The sequence below is a fragment of the Oryx dammah genome, unplaced genomic scaffold (genome assembly GCF_014754425.2).
Source record: "Oryx dammah isolate SB20612 unplaced genomic scaffold, SCBI_Odam_1.1 HiC_scaffold_26, whole genome shotgun sequence".
Taxonomy (NCBI): domain Eukaryota; kingdom Metazoa; phylum Chordata; class Mammalia; order Artiodactyla; family Bovidae; genus Oryx; species Oryx dammah.
Window position 1 is genome coordinate 16,985,380 of NW_024070210.1, and position 17,895 is coordinate 17,003,274.

The 17,895-nt window shown below is 39.4% G+C and overlaps 1 protein-coding gene across 6 annotated transcripts in view; it reads left to right on the forward strand.

The window, feature by feature from the left end:
* AREL1 (apoptosis resistant E3 ubiquitin protein ligase 1) overlaps positions 1-17,895 on the forward strand; it is a 44,572-nt gene that overhangs the window by 917 nt on the left and 25,760 nt on the right. For 2 of the 6 annotated variants that reach the window (XM_040226092.1, XM_040226095.1), the window contains exon 2: positions 16,499-16,609. The gene's annotated coding sequence lies outside the window, so the exon portion shown is untranslated. Of the gene's footprint in view, positions 1-1,419; positions 1,521-16,294; positions 16,610-17,895 lie in introns of all 6 variants that reach the window. The other 4 variants (XM_040226090.1, XM_040226094.1, XM_040226091.1 and 1 more) reach the window with 3 other exon arrangements.

Genomic DNA, 17,895 nt, shown 5'->3' on the forward strand with positions numbered 1-17,895 from the left:
CCTTCACAGTGACTTCAGTACCCCCATTTTACATAATGGGAAGCTGAAGCCTAGACTTTGTTCAGGGGTTTGTTTGGGTCTAATTCCACAGTCTGTACTTGTTTCACAAAGCTGTCCTGATGTTTGAAATCCAAAAAGGTTATGAGGTTAAAGAAAAAAAAGCTGACCATAGCAGCATAAGCTTTATTATGAAACATAGTGTATTAACATGGACTTTGGAGTCTGACTGATAGGGTTTTAAAAATCCCTGTCCTGCCCTCTAATTACTTGTATGTTATTGGGCGATTTTATCTGTGCTTCAGTATATTTGTAAAATGAATAGTATCTATCTTACAAGAGTGTCTGTCAGTAATCAGGACTAAGTGAGTTAAAGCATGAAGTCCCTAGAAGAGTGTTCACCACAAGTAAACCTTATTAAAGTATTTTCTGTTATCATTGTGTGTCTTCTGTCAAAGTATGCCAGTGGTATTTTAATATAGTTGCTCAGTTTTGGAACTTGAGTGTGTTATAACTTCAAGAACTTTATTATATTTTCAGTTCTTGAAAAGCTCATTTGCAGAGTGATTTCTTGAGTTGATTTGAGGACACAGTTTTCTTCCTAGTGTCCGTTTTAGGCATGCATACATGTAGATAGCTTTGTAGGGCACCTATTTGATCTTGTAGGCTCTGAATTTTTGACATTGAAATAATTTTGTTATGGAAGCATCTACAGATACCATGTATGCCTCCTGCTTTACCCCATTTGTTGTTTACTAGAAGTTCCTAATCTTTAGGGAACAGCCTTTCTGCCAAGCTGTCATGGTGACATGATAGCCACAACTTTTTTGATGCATTAGAACCTCATGGTGATTAGGCAATAAGCTTTTTAAGTAAACATGATCCGTGTGTTTATTTTGAACATTTGGAGACTGATTAGTATTATATATAGGTTTAGAGAGAAAATTGCATATAATTAAATAGTAATTTGCATTTAAATTCAGGCATCGACAGAAAAACACTCTCTTGGTAATGTGTACCCTGAATTTTGAATTCCATGAACAATAACAAATTAAAAAAAACAAGCAGTGTGTAATATCTGTTCTGAGACTTTTCTGATTTCCTTGATTGTTAAAGCTTGGTAGGGAGCTAAATTAGTGTGGGAACACTATGGAGGATGAGAACATACTTAGGAAAATATGGTTTTGTGTTTTTTTTTTTTTTGCTTTGTAATTTTGTTCCAATCCAAAATTCTTATGTTCTAAGATTATAAAGTACTAGGATATCCTATAGCATATTATGGAGTGATGGGAGGGACAGATGGTGTTGCTTTGTGTTGGGTGGGAGCAGAAAGTAATTGATTTTGATTACATACTTGTGAGAAAAATAAGTGATTTTAGTCCTTCTTAGCAGTCAAGAGGGTTGTTTGGTTCTTTTCTGCAGTCTTGAAGAGAAAGAATTGCTCAAGGCATTCGACCCACAGTTTGAACACATAATTGGGCTTGGACTTCAATTCCATTCACTAATTGGCCTAACTTACTAATGTAAGTTGTTAACAAATTGCTTTTTAAAATTTTGGATGATGAATCTTGTCTATCAGTGTTAGAAAGTTCGATGTGTATTCACTTTGTGGCCGTTAAGAAAAGAAAATCACATATATTTTCTTCCGTTTCAAGTTGGTTTTTACATTTTTTAAAGAAGATGTATCTGTTTCTTTACTTACTTATTTGACTGCATCAGGTCTTAGTTGTGGCATTCAGGGTCTTCATCATGTCATGTGAGATCTTTTGTTGCTGTGAACAGACTTTCTAGTTGAGCTTCGAGGGCTTAGTTGCTCCAAAGCATGTGGGATCTTAGTTCGCTGACCAAGGATTGAACCTGTGTCCCATGCGTTGCAAGGTGGATTCTTAGCCACTGGACCTCCAGGAAAGTCCCTTTATACTAACTTTTATGTCTCATGTGATAGGAGTGTTTTCCCCAACAAACATTAGTTGCTGTCAGTTATTTTTCAGTTAGCTTGACTGCGTCTACGTGTGGTAGCATGGTGTATGTACAGCAGTCCCTGTTTGTAAGATACCGATATTGAACTGGTTTGTCAGGATACCTGAGAAGTACGTTACTGCTGCATGTTCATTCATTCAGAGGCATTTATTGGAGGGGGCATTCTGCTGCAGGCAGTGTGCTGGTTATTCTTCAGGAACTCAGGCCTGTATTAGAGAAAGAGTTGTGAACAGATAAATTATGGTAGGTGGTTGAACCAAGGTGTGCAAATTGAAATATTTTATTTTTTTAAACTATAAAACTTTTTATTAAATTTTTTTTTTTATTTTGTATTGGGGGTAACGAATTGAAATATTTTAGAGAATTTATTCTACCTGTTCTTCTTTCTGGAAATGGACCAGGTCAGAGTACTGTTGTGTAATATTTATTTAGTGCTATAACATATAATAGGTTGGATTTTATGACCATAATGGATTTTAGTATATCAATCTTTTAAATGACTTTAGTCATTAAATAGTTTAGATGTAAATTTCAGTTCTCTTTCGTTTCTTTGTTTATGCTTCACTAATGTTCTTTTGCATAGTAGTTTCCAAAGTTCTGAGGTTGTTTAACCTTATTGTAGCATGTGTGTATATACGAGCAAGCCTGAGGCTTGGTACGGTGTTATGCCTCCATGACATTTTCCTGATGGGACTCTTGAAGCCTGTACTACAAAATGTGTTTTAACAGAAGGAGATAAGTATTTGTCTAGTTATTAGAAATCAAACAGTTATGGTAGGTATATGGCTTGCCATTTAGCCTGAATTGGAACAGTATCATATGATTTTAATATGTATTTTTGTTACCTTGAGAAGTTGAGGAATTTGTACCATGTTTTTCAGAGCTTTTAGCTGAAGCATTCATTTCACTGCAGTTTGCATTTTGGTGTTGAGCTGCTAATTGTCAACATCTGTTTGTTGTATTTTTTAAAATACTGACACAATACATTTTATTAAAAGATTAAATGGTCTAGTGTATTCACTCAACTAATGGTTTTGAGATTCCTTCTCACTTAGGTACTTTTAAGATCTTATACAGTGTGTGATTTCTAGGAGAAGGCAATGGCACCCCACTCCAGTACTCTTGCCTGGAAAATCCCATGGATGGAGGAGCCTGGTAGGCTGCAGTCCATGGGGTCGCTCAGAGTCGGACACGGCTGAAGCGACTTAGGAGCAGCAGCAGCAGCAGCAGCAGTGTGATTTCTACCTTCTCTTCCCAATGCATATCCATCTATTTTTATCTTTTAACAAATGGTAGTCCTTTTTGGACTAGCCTTAAAAACAAAGAATGAAATAAAACCCTTTAAAAAGCATTTAAAATATATTTCTACCTTGAAAAATTGGGATTGGCTTAACTAGATGACTTGTCTCTATGCTTCTGTATGTCTTCAAGGCCATCTGATTCCACCTGAACCATACAAGGAACCTGAATTTGGTGGCCCACATATCCTACCCACCAGACACGAAGCCCACTACTCTTAGATATCTACTAGCCATACTTCTGTTTTTTTTCTTTTCTTTTTGCACTTGTATAAGTTCCCTTGTCCACATCCCAAAAACTTTGACAAAGCAAGAGAAAATACGCATGCTAGCAAAAGTAATTGCATTGTAAAAATGGCTTTTACATTTAAAATTCCTCAATTGCTAGCGTACTGTGGTTATAAAGTGCAGAGGATTGTTTTTGTTGATTTCTCCACCTCCCTACCCCTAGCATCCATTTCCTCCCAACAGATTTTCTTCCGTGTATTCTCTCTCCTCCCTTGGAGCCATGTGCTTTAGGGGAAGCCAACCACATCTTCATGCCAAAGAATGGGCCTGGTTGGCTAAGAATAATTCCATCCATCTTTACCAGTCTCTAATTTAGGAGAAGAAATGCGATTCAGTTTTGGTCAATGAGAGATTTAAGTTTGCTCTTGGCTTCCTTAAAGTCCTTTCTCATGCTTTCGTTGTGTTTTCTATTCATTATTCTTTTTGGTCAGAGATTAGGTAAAGATAACTTAATAAAACACAACATTTACTATTGTGTCCCTCCCTTTGTTTTTATCCAGAGAGCTAGCCCAGGTTACTTAAAACCCCTGGCTTAGGAAAGTTTAACTCCGAGGATTGTTATTGTTGAGTTGCTAAGTCATGTCTCTGACTCTTTGCGACCCCATGGACTGCAGCACACCAGGCTTCTCTGTCCTTCAGTATCTCTTGGAGTTTGCGCAAACTCATGGTCATTGAGTCAGTGCTGGTATCTAACCATCTCATCCTCTGCTGCCCTCTTCTCCTTTTGCCTTCAGTCTTTCGCAGTATCAGTCTTTTCCAGTGAGTTGGCTCTTTGCATCAGGTGGCCAAGGTATTGGAGCTTCATCTTCAGCATCAGCATCAGTCCTTCCAATGAATATTCAGGGTTGATTTCTTTTAGGATTGACTTTTTTGCCCTCCTTGCTGTCCAAGGGACTCTTAAGAGTCTTTTCCAACACGTAATTTGAGCATCAATTCTTCAGCACTTAGCCTTCTTCATGGTCCAACTCACATCTGCACATGACTACTGGAAAAACCATAGCTTTCACTCTAAGGACCTTTGTCGTCACAGTGATGTCTCTTTGCTTTTTAATATGCTGTCTGGGTTTGTCATAACTTTGCTCCCAAGGAGCTAGTGTCTTTTAATTTCATGGCTGCAGTCACCATCCTCAGTGATTTTGGAGCCCGAGAAAAGAAAATTTGTCACTGCTTCTACTTTTTCCTCTTCTATTTGCCATGAGGTGATGGGACCAGATGCCACGATCTTAGTTTTTTTAATGTTGAGCTTCAAGCCAGCTTTTTCACTCTCCTCTTTCACCCTCATCAAAGGCTCTTTAGTTCTTCTTCACTTTATGCCATTAGAGGGTATCACCTGCATATCTGAGGTTGTTGATATTTCTCCCAACAATCTGATTCCAGCCGGTGATTCATCCAGCACAGCATTTTGCATGATGTACTCTGCATATAAGTTAAATAAACAGGGTGACAGCATGCAGCCTTGTCTTACTTCTGTCCCAATTTTGAACCAGTCAGTCGTTCCATGTAAGTTCTATCTGTTGCTTCTTGACCTGCATACAGATTTCTCAGGAGGCAGGTAAGGTGGTCTGGTATTCCCATCTCTAAGAATTTTCCACAGCTTGTGATCCACACAGTCAAAGGCTTTAGTGTAGCCAGTGAAGCAGAAGTAGATGTTTTTCTGGAATTCTGTTGCTTTCTCTGTGATCCAGAGAATTTGTTGTTAGCTTGATCTCTGGTTCCTCTGCCTTCTCTAAACCCAGCTTGTACATCTGGAAATTCTCAGTTCATGTACTGCTGAAGCCTAGCTTGCAGGATTAGCTCCAAGGATACCCCTTGGTGTATGGGGTAGAACTGTTAGGAAAACAGTTAAAATCTTCCAAGTGTGATTTGGTTTTTCATATCCTGGTGAAGAAGGAAACCTGGCTGGGCTACATAAATGGTTTATAGAAAACCATTTAAACAGATAAGGTTTTGAAAAACGTTTTAAGCAAGCATTACCTGAATTGGAGCAATGACTTGGGAAGCATGATCAGAATCCTAAGGAGGAGTGTGAATGGAAAGTGGGGAACCATGTGTACTTTTTTTAAACCCAGATTTTATTTTGGAATCATTTTAGGTTTATAGAAAAGAAGCAGAATAGTACAAGGAGTTTCTGTTGTACTTTTTACCCAAATCTCTCCCTAATGTTAATGTCTTACATAATCGTGGTAACATTTTGTCACATCTAAGAAGTTAAGGTTGGTATGAATTGAACTGCAGACTTTATTTGGATTTCACAAAACTTTTCCACCAGTATCCTTTTTCGGTTCCAGAATACCACACTGCATTTAGATCATGTATGATTTTGATAAATAGATTGAGGTTTTCAGTGAGCTTTTTCTGTGCCATGTATGTGGTCCAGTAATCCTCTTTGACCAGTGCTGAGGAAAGTCATTGACCTTGAGAATAAACAGTACCACATAGGTGGTTTTTGTAGCCTTTGATGCTCAAAGCACTGTTAAGCCAGTGGAAGAGTTGGCTTTGCTCCCAGGAGGGTGGTGTGACGTTTCCTGAGAAGCTTAAGAGCTGATCCTGATTGTGGGTCCCTTCTTAGCTTCTACTAAAACCGTGTGTTTACCTCATAGATTTTACTACATGGAACTATCCCCAATTATTTCTTGTCTTCCTCTTTACTAAACTGTGTGTCTCCAAGGGGTCAGGGACTGCCTTACTTATTTTGAAATCTAGGAGGCCTGGCTTGCTGCAGTCCATGGGATTGCAGAGTCAGACACGACTTGGCAACTGAACAACAACAACAACCATCCAGCATATTGCTTGGCATGTAATAGGTTCTTAATACACATTTGAAATTAGTAAGTCCTCATTTGGTAACATTGATTAGTTATTAGGTCAACAGAAGTTTTGTTTTGAATGCCACATGTGTTGAGTTTCTCCTTCAAACTGAGCCCTCTTAAGTGGCCATTTCTGTGGCTAGTTGACTTTTTCTTCCCAGAATCTTAATCAGAGAAGTATAAAATACTCATTTAAGGTTGCTCTTTCTTCTGATTATATAAACAATTTATTTCCCTTAGAAAATAAGAGTCGAATTGAAGGTAATAGTGGTGTATGTGTGTGTGTGTATGTTTGTGTGCGCGTGCATGCAGGTGGTAAGTCGCTCAGTGTGTCTGACTCTTTGTGACCCCACGGACTGTAGCCCACCAGGCTCCTCTGTCTGTTGGATTTCCCAGGCAAGAATACTGGAGTGGGTTGCCTTTCCTTCTCCAGGGGATCTTCCTGACCCAGGGATCAAACCCATGTCTCTTGGTCTCCTGCATTGCCGGGTGGATTCTTCACCACTGCGCCACCCGGCAAGCCCAACAGATGGTAGTAGAGGTAGAAACTGTGTTAGCTTTTGAGTATGTGTGTGATAGTTGCAGTTTCACCCCACTGGGCTGTAGATCTGGCTGTTTGCCTGCCATTTCATGCACAGTTAATGAAATAAAAACTTCCTAGATTTATTGAGGGAGACGGCTTGTCAGATTCAGAGAATTAGTTTAAAAGTTTTCCTGTTACAACCAAGATTCGGTGGCCCAGGGTCACCTAAGCATAAAAGCTGCCATGGTATGGGAACACAGGGGCCTGTTCTAAATCTGTGGATCGGGTACAGTAGATCAGCTTGGTAAATAGAAAAAAAAAAAACCATCAGGGTAAGAGGGAGTTGTAAATCAGAGCTGCTGTTTTCTTGATTTAAAGTCTGTGACAGGGGCCTAGATGAGCCAGTTTTCTATTTTGTTTCTCTCCAGACGTCCTGTGAAGTTAGGAAATGAGCAATGATAACTTCTCATTTCATTTCTCCCTGTTTTAGTCACATTAGCTTTGTATACCTATTTCCTCCTTTCTATGAACTATATTTTATTCCAAGGGGCATAGAATAGAAATTCTTATACCCTGTTCATTTAATTTTGAGTCTGAAGAACTCTGGCTTATTTTAAAGAGACTGATATAATGGAATCCAAGTTGAATTAAGAAATGTAAAGTTAGCTTTTAAGAACCAATGTCAGGGGTCCAGAAGTTTTATGTCAATTTGAAGAGACCCAAGGGACTAAAATCTTGCCTACATTTAGAAATGCCATTTATTAGGTTGAAGAAGGGGAACATCTGTTAAAAGATAAAAATCTTTCCAATTTTGAAATAGACTATAACTTCAATAGCGCTTGGTAATGTGGGAAGTTGATTTTAAAAGAAACAAAGGGATAATAAAATTGTGTGACTAATTATGAGGTAAATGGAATGCAGGCGTTTTAAAGAAAAATCTTGTTAAAAACTTTGACGAGATTTTCTTAGATGAAGCTTTTAGATAAAATTTCTAGAAGAAAATCTTTGTGACCTTGAGTTAGGCAAAAATTTTTAAAGAAATCTTTAAGATACAAGAAAGGACAAACTATAGAAGGAAAAAAAAATTGTAAGTTAGATTTCATCAAGTTAGGAAAGTTAGGAACTTTTACTCGTTCAACAGCACTGTTAAGAAAATGAAAACACAAGTCACAGAAGATATTTGCCGAATGTGCATCTAATAAAGGACTTGTATTCATAACTTAAAAGAACTCTTACAACTTGATAGTAAGACAGCTCAGTTTTTACAAATGACAGAAGATTTGGATACCAGAGAAGCTTTATAAATAGCCAACAGGCCCAGGAAAAGATGCTCAGTATTGTTAGTTCTTGGGGACATTAAAACCACAGTGAGATACCGCTTCACACCTATTAAAATGAGTAAAATTTAAAAGGTTGATAATACCAAGCATAGGTCGATACAGTAACTGGAGCTCTCATACATTGCTGGTGGAAATGCAAGGTAGTAAAGCCACTTTGGAAAATAGTTTGGCAGTTTTCTTATAAATTAAATGTATACTTATTACATGACCTGGCAGTCCTACTTTTAGCTGTTTATCCAAGAAAAATGAAAACGTATGTCCACATTACACTTGTATTTGAATGTTTACCCATAATAGCCCCAACCTGGATAGAATCCAAATGTCCTTTCCTGGGGAATGGATAAACAAACTATGCCCACATAATGGGTGACTACTACAAAGGGGAGTGAACTACCGTTACAAATAACAGCATGTATGGAGCTCAAAAGTGTTACATCACACATGAAAGACTATATTTTCTATGTGATGTCATTTATAGGCATTTTGCAAAAGGCAAAACTATAGCAAAGTAAAGTACATCAGTGGTTGTGCAGGAAGGTGGAGGAGGGGGGCTGACTGCAAAGGGTCTTAAGGAACTTTGGGGGATTATGAAATGCTCTGGATCATGATTGTATTTTATATCATTACCTTATACAGTTGTCAAAACTCTTAATTGTATGCTTTAAATTGGTGACTTACTACATATAAATGACACTTTAGGGAAACTGATTTTGACAAGAGATTTGACAAAGAGTTTTTTTTTTTTAACTAGTGTAATTATATAGGATTAGAGAATGGGTTTAAAGTTTGGATCTGAATTTGTTATAAACATTAAAATAATTTTGAAATAATATCACTGAACTGAGTTGCAAAGAGCTTACTAGTTATGTGTTGGGTCAAGTTTAAATTAATATTATTTGTAAAAATAGATGGAGATAAAATATAAATTTTACATGAAGAAGTTGCTGTATCAGAGAATGAGAGTTCCAAATAACTAAGGAAAAAAACGTGAGGGCTGATTTTGAATTCCCCCTTCTGGCCTAAATCTTTACTTGGTCTAGTACAATTCACAATCACTTTCTAGGAATAGTCACTTCCTTTGCCTCCAGTAAATTACTTTAAAATTTTTTCTCCTCTGAGTTTCTTCTCATTTTGATTGCTAGCTCCTCTGAGGAGGTAAGGGCAGGATATATCTAAAGTTGGTCCCTTCTAGCAGTCTTTCCCCATTTCCCATGTCTTTTGACTGCCCTCCGGATCCTGGTATTTCTAACTTCAGATGCTGATTTCCACTCGTCTTGTGGATTTTCTCACCTGGATATGTTCTGTTATGTGCCTGCTCAGTTGCTCAATTGTGTCCGACCCTGGGACTCCATGGACTAAAGGCCGCCAGACTCCTCTGTCGATGGGATTCTCCAGGCAAGAATACTAGAGTGGGTTGTCATTTCCTCCTCCAGGGGATCTTCCCGACCCAGGGATCAAGCCCACATCTCCTGCATTGACGGGATATCCTGTAGACGCTTTAAACTTAAGTTCACTTCTGCACTCATTACCTTCCCTCCATATCTGCTCTGTGTCCTTAATTCTCTGTCATTATTCATCCAGGCTCCCAAGCATAGAAAATCCTGACTTGTCCTTGGCTTCTTGCTCCCCTTGGGCTTTTCTGTCTCGAAGATCACTGATCCTGTTGCTTCTAACAGAAACAAAGCACACTCTAGTCTCTTTCTGTCTATGTCATGACCAGTGCCTAGAAGCTTCTTTGGACAGTATCCTCTTGCCTCTCAGCCATTGATCTTTCTCTTCAGAGTCTCTTTCACATTGCCCCCAGAGTTACTTCTCTTTAAATGTGTGATCCTGTTACTCCCTTAGTTAAAGAACTTCTCTTGTGGCTTTGTTGCTGTTGCTTAGAGTCTAATCAAATGAAGTCATAGTCCTTTAAAATTCCAAATTAAATACTTCTGAGCTCTCATTCTTCCTATCCCAAGAATGTCTCTCCCTCCCCACCCCTTTTGGAGGTTCTTGATGCATCAGTATTCCTGGATAAGAAGGTAGGCTCTGGGATCACGTTGCCTGGTTCCTTCAGTTGTCAACTTAGTGACCAGAGACACGTTATTTTAGCTGTCTGTACCTCCGCTCCCTAATCTGTAAAATAGGCATCATAATACGGTTACCGTATACGGTTGCTGTGAAAGTTAAATGAGATGATCCATGAAATACTTCAAACAGTGCTGGCATGTAGTAAGTTCTCAGTAGAGGTGGATTCTTGTTTTTATCATCATACTGGAAAAAGAATTCAGAAAACTTAGTGTTTTGGATTGTTGCTGTTATTGGTTCAAAATGAGATTTCTCTGGATCTCTCCATCTTTCCTGATGAGGAGAGAATAGAAATGAAAGCTGTGTAACTTGGCTGAACCAAATTCCCTCAGGTACACTCAGTGCTATCTTCCTTATTTATTTGGGTTGGGTGGCTTGGGCACAAGCCGCCATCATAACCTGGCAGGCCCGAAGCCTGGGTAGCACGTCTAGCCATATCCCCTGGGGCTCTCCTGTGGTGCCAAGTCACCTGGGCCTAGTTTCCAGTCTCAACAGGTCTTCCCTTCCCTTATATTCCAAGTCTTGCTCCCCAAGGGCAGCTGAATTCCTTCCTTTTCTCAGTGCATCTCCATGTTGTACCCGAGGCAACAGAAGAGAAGCTAAATAGCTTGTTCAGTATCCCTTAATTGTAAAATACATGCTCTTGTCCACTGCACTGTGCTGTACTTAGTATCAGGCACCCTGGTTTAGCCCCATGGTTTTCCAAACACTTTGCTTTCATAATGCTTTTCATCACTCTCTCTTGACTCAGTACTTGTACTTAGGCTGTTCCCTCTACCTAGGATCCTGGTGGTGGTGGTTTTTTCCCTGCCTTGCAAACGGCCTACTCATTGTTAGGTAACAGCCCCATTACCACTCCTGTGAAGACTTCCCCACTCAGGCAAGATAACCGCTCTCCTTCCTTTGCCTTCCACACTGTTTTTTTTCCTCTTTTGTACCCTTGCTACATTGTATTTATTATCTGTCTCCCACACTGGACAGGGTTAATGGAGGTTAAGAAAAGACTGTCTTACTTATCCTTGTGACCTTAGCTTTTAGCACATAGTCTTAAAAAAAAAAAATGAAATGAATGGAGAATGAATGATACAGAAGAACCTAAAGATGTTACTTTGCCAACAAAGGTCCGGCTAGTGAAGGCTATGGTTTTTCCAGTAGTCATGTATGGATGTGAGAGTTGGACTGTAAAGAAAGCTGAGCACCAAAAAATTGATGCTTTTGAACTGTGGTGTTGGAGAAGACTCTTGAGAATCCCTTGGACTGCAAAGAGATCCAACCAGTCCATCCTAAAGGAGATCAGTCCAGGGTGTTCATTGGAAGGACTGATGTTGAAGCTGAAACTCCAGTACTTTGGCCACCTGATGCAAAGAGCTGACTCATTTGAAAAGACCCTGATGCTGGGAAAGATTGAGGGCAGGAGAAGGGGACAGCAGAGGATGAGATGGTTGGATAACATCACCGATTCAGTGGACATGAGTTTGGGTAAACTCCGGGAGTTGGTGATAGACAGGGAGGCCTGGTATGCTGCAGTCCATGGGGTCTCGAAGAGTCGGATACGGCTGAGTGACTAAACTGAACTGAACTTAAAGATGTTAGTAGTGAATTTGCTAAAACTGTGTTTAAGGTAAGAGAAAATACAGATGTCTAGGGATGGAGGAACATAGAAAAAATAAAATGTGAGTATGTGAAATGAGTGGTAATGGGGTAGTATACCAGTAAGTTGAATGGGGGTTGTAGTGCTTTTCAGAATTTTCAGCTCAGGTACCTCTAATGGTAGAGGACAGTGGGTGTGTAACCCTCTGGGGGCTGGGAACAGAGCCTGAAGTCGCCTTTCTGCCTCAGTGACAAAAAGCATGTGAATGTTTTGAACATGTCCATGTTCGTGTCCATGTTTTATCTTTAGAAATTCGTGCACATTTTGCATTCTATTTTATTATCTAAACGAGTTTGTTATAACATGAAAATACTTTTTTCTCCCCATCCACCTCATCCTCTGATAGCTGGATGTAAGTGGGAATGTGTCCATTTATCCTCTCTCTCCTACCACATTCTGGCATGCCCCAGTGCCCAGATCGATGAAGCACGGAATGGGTGATAGTCTAATACAGCAGCATTCTAGCTTTCTGTCTGGGGGGATCGTCTGCTTGGGAGTATTATGTCATGGAACCGAGGAGGGTGAGCTCACCCTGTTCTGACTAACGAGGCTGTTCCTGGAGGGCTGCAGTCATTTGGAGGCACCTCATTACCAGATCGCTGGGGAGCTGCTGGAGAGAGTTCACAGAAGACCCACAGGAATGATTAAGAGACTGGAGGGGCTGATGGATGAGGAAAGAATACAAATGAAAACTATAACTTGGCTGAACCAAGGTCGCAGGAATACACAACTGTATAAATAGCTCAAGAGTATAAACTTGACGGGGGAGGGTCGTCTTTTATGGTGGGATTTAGTGGTGGGGAGAATAAACCAAGGGTGAAATTTAAGCAAAGGAAAAGGTAAACTAATAATCTCAAGTGTCTGATAGTGCACTTTATTTCTTGGAACATCCTCAGTTGGGCCACTCTAACTTGCAGGCCTTTGGCTAATTGAATGATTTGTGTTTTTTATTCGACTTCCGTGGACTTGCGGTCGGCACTTCTCTGTGTAGAGAATGCTGGAGACTAACATCTTACAAAGCACACATCTTTCTCTTGTCCTGACTCACACTGTGGGACTTAGTGGTTATTATTTGGTACTCCTATGTGCTGCCTATCTCTTTATCCCTTTATGGACCAGAATTCTGAAGTGGACTTTCACGTACTTTTTTTAAAATTAATTTTTTATTGGATTATAGTTGATTTATGCTATTGTGTTAGTTTCAGGTGTACAGCAGAGTGGATCAGTTATACATGTACATCTATCCACTGTTTTAGATTTTTTTCCCATGTAGGTCATTACTGAGTCCTGACTATAGAGTTCCCTGTGCTATACAGGGATCACAGCTTTTTAGAACAGCACTTTAAAAGTAGCGACAGAGTCAGTATGTATGGCAATAATTTTAGAAATCCAGGTATAGTATTTGGTCCCTGAGGTACTCATTTATTTTAGGAAATTGTAGCCTTGATGAAATCTAAGCATGATTGTATGAAGCACATACTTTGGGAAATGGTTGTATAAAATGCCTATTTGGGGTATGGAAGGCATAAAACTTTTAAATGACGGTTGAAATTAGCCAGGAGACACATTTGCGTAAAATCACCAGTTTTATAGCTGTTATCTTAAGAGGGGACAGTAGAACTGGAAGGTGATTTTTATGCTTTTTTTTTGATACATAAAAATGAGTTTATTAATACTACACATTTATGTAACTTTAAAACTAAGTCATCTATACCAGAAAACTTTTTCTCTAGACAGTCAGATAGGAAAGCTTTGTAGACCATACATCTCTGCTGCAACTACTCAACTCTGTTGTAGTTCAAAGGCAGTCAAAGATAGAATGTAAACGAAGGAACTTGGCTGCATTCATTCTTTCTGACAAAACTTTTTTTTTTTTTTTTTTTAAACAAAACCCAGTGACTGTCTGGATTCAGCCTGCAGGCTGTAGTTTGCCAACTCCTCCTGCTGTAGACCCTTGCTGCTCCTGAAAGCATGGTCTGCAGACCAGCAGCGTCAGCATCACCCGTGAACCTCATAGAGAGGTGCAGAATAGTAGGTGCCTTCTCAGGCTGGCTGCTCTAGAGTCGAGGCCATGCTTCCTGAGTTTTAACATGCATAGGAATCACGTGGGGAACTTGTAAAAGTATGGACTCTGAGATGACTTTGAACACCATGTTAGTCACTGGGAGGCAAAGATGAGTAAGACCCAGTAAGTGTCCTCAGGGAGTCTACAGTTCATTAGGAGAGACTACTAATTATTTGTATAAACAAATAATTATAATACAGACTAATAAATGCTTCAGTAGAGGTATCTTCAGCATAGGAGTATCACAAAGGAGAAAGTGATTGGTTCTACCTGGTGTGGGGAGTCCTCAGAGGGTCTTAGGAATTGGGCCAGGAAAGGGGCGGGGGGCTTGAATTGAGTCTTGAAGCTCGCTAGAAGCACTGAAGCATGGAGAACAGAGGTAAGTGTGGCAGTTCATTGTGGGGCACCATAAAGATGATGTAAGATCTAGGAGTTACTTGATGTAATAATCAAATAGCTGATCACAGGGTTGGAGACCCGCTGAGATCATTATGAGTAGAAATAAAAGTTCAGTACATTCTATTATATCTAACTAGTTTTAAAATACTGTTTCCTTGCTTGAAAAATAAAGATCTCTTGCCTGTTCTCTCCCTTTTTTAGAAAAAAAAAAACCCAACACTATTTGTTCAGAAATAGAAACTTCTTATATGTTTTCCTATCATTAAGAATTTGGGGGACTTCCCTGGCAGTCCAGTGGTTAGGACTCTGCTTCCCCTGCAGGGGGCACGGATTCAATCCATCCCACATGCCACATGGTGAGACCAAAAAAAAAAAAGAGAATTTGGAAAACGCTGAAAGGTACAATTAGGAAAAAAAAAAGTAATTCCAGACACCAAGAAATGACCACTATGAACATTTTTATGTTGCTCTTCCCAGTCTTCTTTATATAATGTAATATTTTAACAATTGGACTCATGTAAATTTGTGCTTGCTTTTTCATTTAACATTTTGTGAGTGATTCACTGTGTTGTTGTTCCTTAAAAGTGTCATTTTTTAAATGCTTATATTACATTCTGATGGATCTCTTATAGTTTATGTAATTCTTGTTTGTGGCTCGTTTGAACTGGTTCCAATTGCTAGCTGACCCAGGTTTTGGCTGATGTACTTGGCAAGTCTGTCACCATATTTTAAAATAATAACACATGCTTATTTATTTTTCATTATAAAAGTTTGCCAACTTGTTTGATCTGGTGGCTTTCACCCATTCTGTTCTTTGGCTCTTGTTAGCATTTTTTAATTTTGTTTCTTAGTTTCCCATTATAAAAAGGCAGTAGAGTGGTCATCCAAAGCGTGGCATCTGAGTCCACATTGTCTGGGTTTGACTCAAGTCTGCTATGTACTGTGGTAATCTTGAGAAAGTTCCTTGAGAAAATGCCTCAATTTCCTAATTTGTAAAATAGAGACAGTTGTATCTATGTCTGAGGGTTGTGAGTTAATACATGTGAAGGACTGAGAACAGCTTCTGCCATGTGGAAAGGGACTGTTTCTTTTCACTTAGTGATCAGTAGTTTCTTATTCTAGCAAGAACCCCTTTTCTGCTACATTTAGTTCATGAATATCTTTGGTCAGTAAAGATTGACTTTACTCAACTTTATTACTCAGGGTCTTTATCTTGAATGTTCACAGAAAACTTCCCCTCACCCGAAGTAGCAAATTTTACTAAAATTTTAAAGATAAAGTCAGTACTAAAAGTAAAGATAAAATCAGTATTGTTTAACCCTGTCTTGGAAATGCATACATAGGCACAAAGGGAGCAAACTCTATATAGGCTGACTGATCAGGTTATTTTTTAAATTACTTTTTTAGTTGGATGATTAGATTTTCAAGCTCTTGGGTAGTTTCCCCTTTCCAGCTGAGTGTTACCTTGGTTTCTTATTCATGGCTTATAAGGCCCCCTGCAACCCAGCCCCACGTATCGTCTCCTTTCATTTCTCTTCACCTTGTTCCCAGTCCCATTAAAGTGAAACTGGTTGTGTGGTTGGGAAGAGACTCACTCTTAAGCCTGTGCTCTGGTTTGCTTCTACTGGAGGGTTGGAATCAACTGAAGTGCCAGAGCTCCTTTCTGGGAAGTGACCAGCTAAGGCGGTGAGATCGCCTCTTGGCTTTTCTCGTGATTTTAATTGGGAAAAGCTTGGTCAGAGTTCACCTGCCTCTGGTTATTTTTAGTGCCACAGGGTTTCCACTGCCTATTCTGTGCCTCTTCTTTGTTGTTTGCTGGGAGTTCTCTTTGAGAAATGAAAACCTATCCCACTGACTCTCTTTTTTTCCTTTGTAGGATAGGATCCTAAGACAGCAGACCTGATGCACCCTTCTGCAGCTGACTGCACCCTGCATTAGAAAGAGGTCCAGGGATGATGTATTTGGGGATTATGTTTCTCTACCCAGGAATTCATGCAGTTCATTCCAGAAACATTGACCCTCTGCTTGTGTGACACTCCCTTCCTGAAGATCTGATGGACACTTTCTGTTGACCTTGCAGCTGTTTTTTCACGTGGAAGTTGGAAGACAAGGTGAAAGTGGCCGAAAGGTACCTGCTTTGGTGAATAGACGTGCTCCCCTCGGTTCTTAGAACATGGGCCCTCGTTTAAAGGTAAGGTGATAGACTAGTTAAGGTTCACTTATTATTAGGATGGAGAATATGGACTCAGTGACCAGTTTCTGAGTTCTCTCAGCAAGGGCTAGCTAGCACTGACGTGCACAGTTGCAGTCAGAATTGACTTTACTCCCAGCAGGGCATATTCAAGTATGAAGAAATCAATTCTCCATTTCTGGGAACTGACTTTTTCACACTGGATCTTCAATGTTAGGGCTAAAATTTATTTGATACTGTAATTATAAATCTTTGTACTAAAAAAACGCAAAGAGTTTTAGAATATATATGTCAGTCAACTTTCTAACATTCCCCTGAGACAAATAGCTTCAAGTATTTCCCCTTTCCCTCTTTTGTAGATAATGTGAGCCAAAGTGCTGTAGTATTAAGCAGCTTGCCCGGGATCTTTTAGTAAGCAAGCGGTATTTCTGCATTAGATAATCGGTACTGCATTCCATTTTCCTTTGTAATGCTTTATTTTTATTTCAAAAGATTAAAAAGGAGGCCATAAACATTTATCTTTCTAATTTTAGCCTCGGTAAGATTGGGTAATGTTTTTCATACTTTCTTTTACCTGTTTTCTTAAATCTTTTCTCTCCCCAAATACTTCACTATCTGTATGCCTCCACTCTTTTTTCATGATTCATGATTCACAGTTATATGAGGTTAAGAACATTGGGCTTCAGAGTTAGACATGGGCTTGAGTCACTTATCCTGCTGGGAGATGTTCAGCAAGTCAACTTTTCCAACCCTAGCTTTTGTTTTTTCAAGTCTGTAAAATGAGAATAATAATGCTCATTTTACCAAGTTGTATTGGTGACAATTATTTAGGCTAACTTGTGAAACACTTAGTACACTGTTGGCCTGTGGTAATGACTCAGTAAGGGGAGTTGCAAGTTATGGGTTTACTACTGTGAGGTGGGACGGAAGGAGAGATGGAGCAGAGAGCACGCCACAGGTACAGTAAGGACAGAAACTGCCACAGAATGAGTGAATCTGGAATAAAAGTGATTTGAGGGGTCACCCTAAAAGGAAACCCTGTACTCAAGGGCATGGAGGCTTTGTGACAGCATCCAGAGGGAGAAGATGCAGAAGGCAAGTTTAGAATGTGACCATGGGCAAAACTGAAAGCTGGGTAAAGTATTGTTGGGTGTTTTTTGCAATGGTATTGTAGACAAGTGGGATAGTTCATAAAGATCACATTAATGAGTGATGAATTGACAGAGCTAATTCCCTGGTCACAAGGCGGCTTCATGCAGAAGAGAGTTTATTAAAAAAAAAAAAAA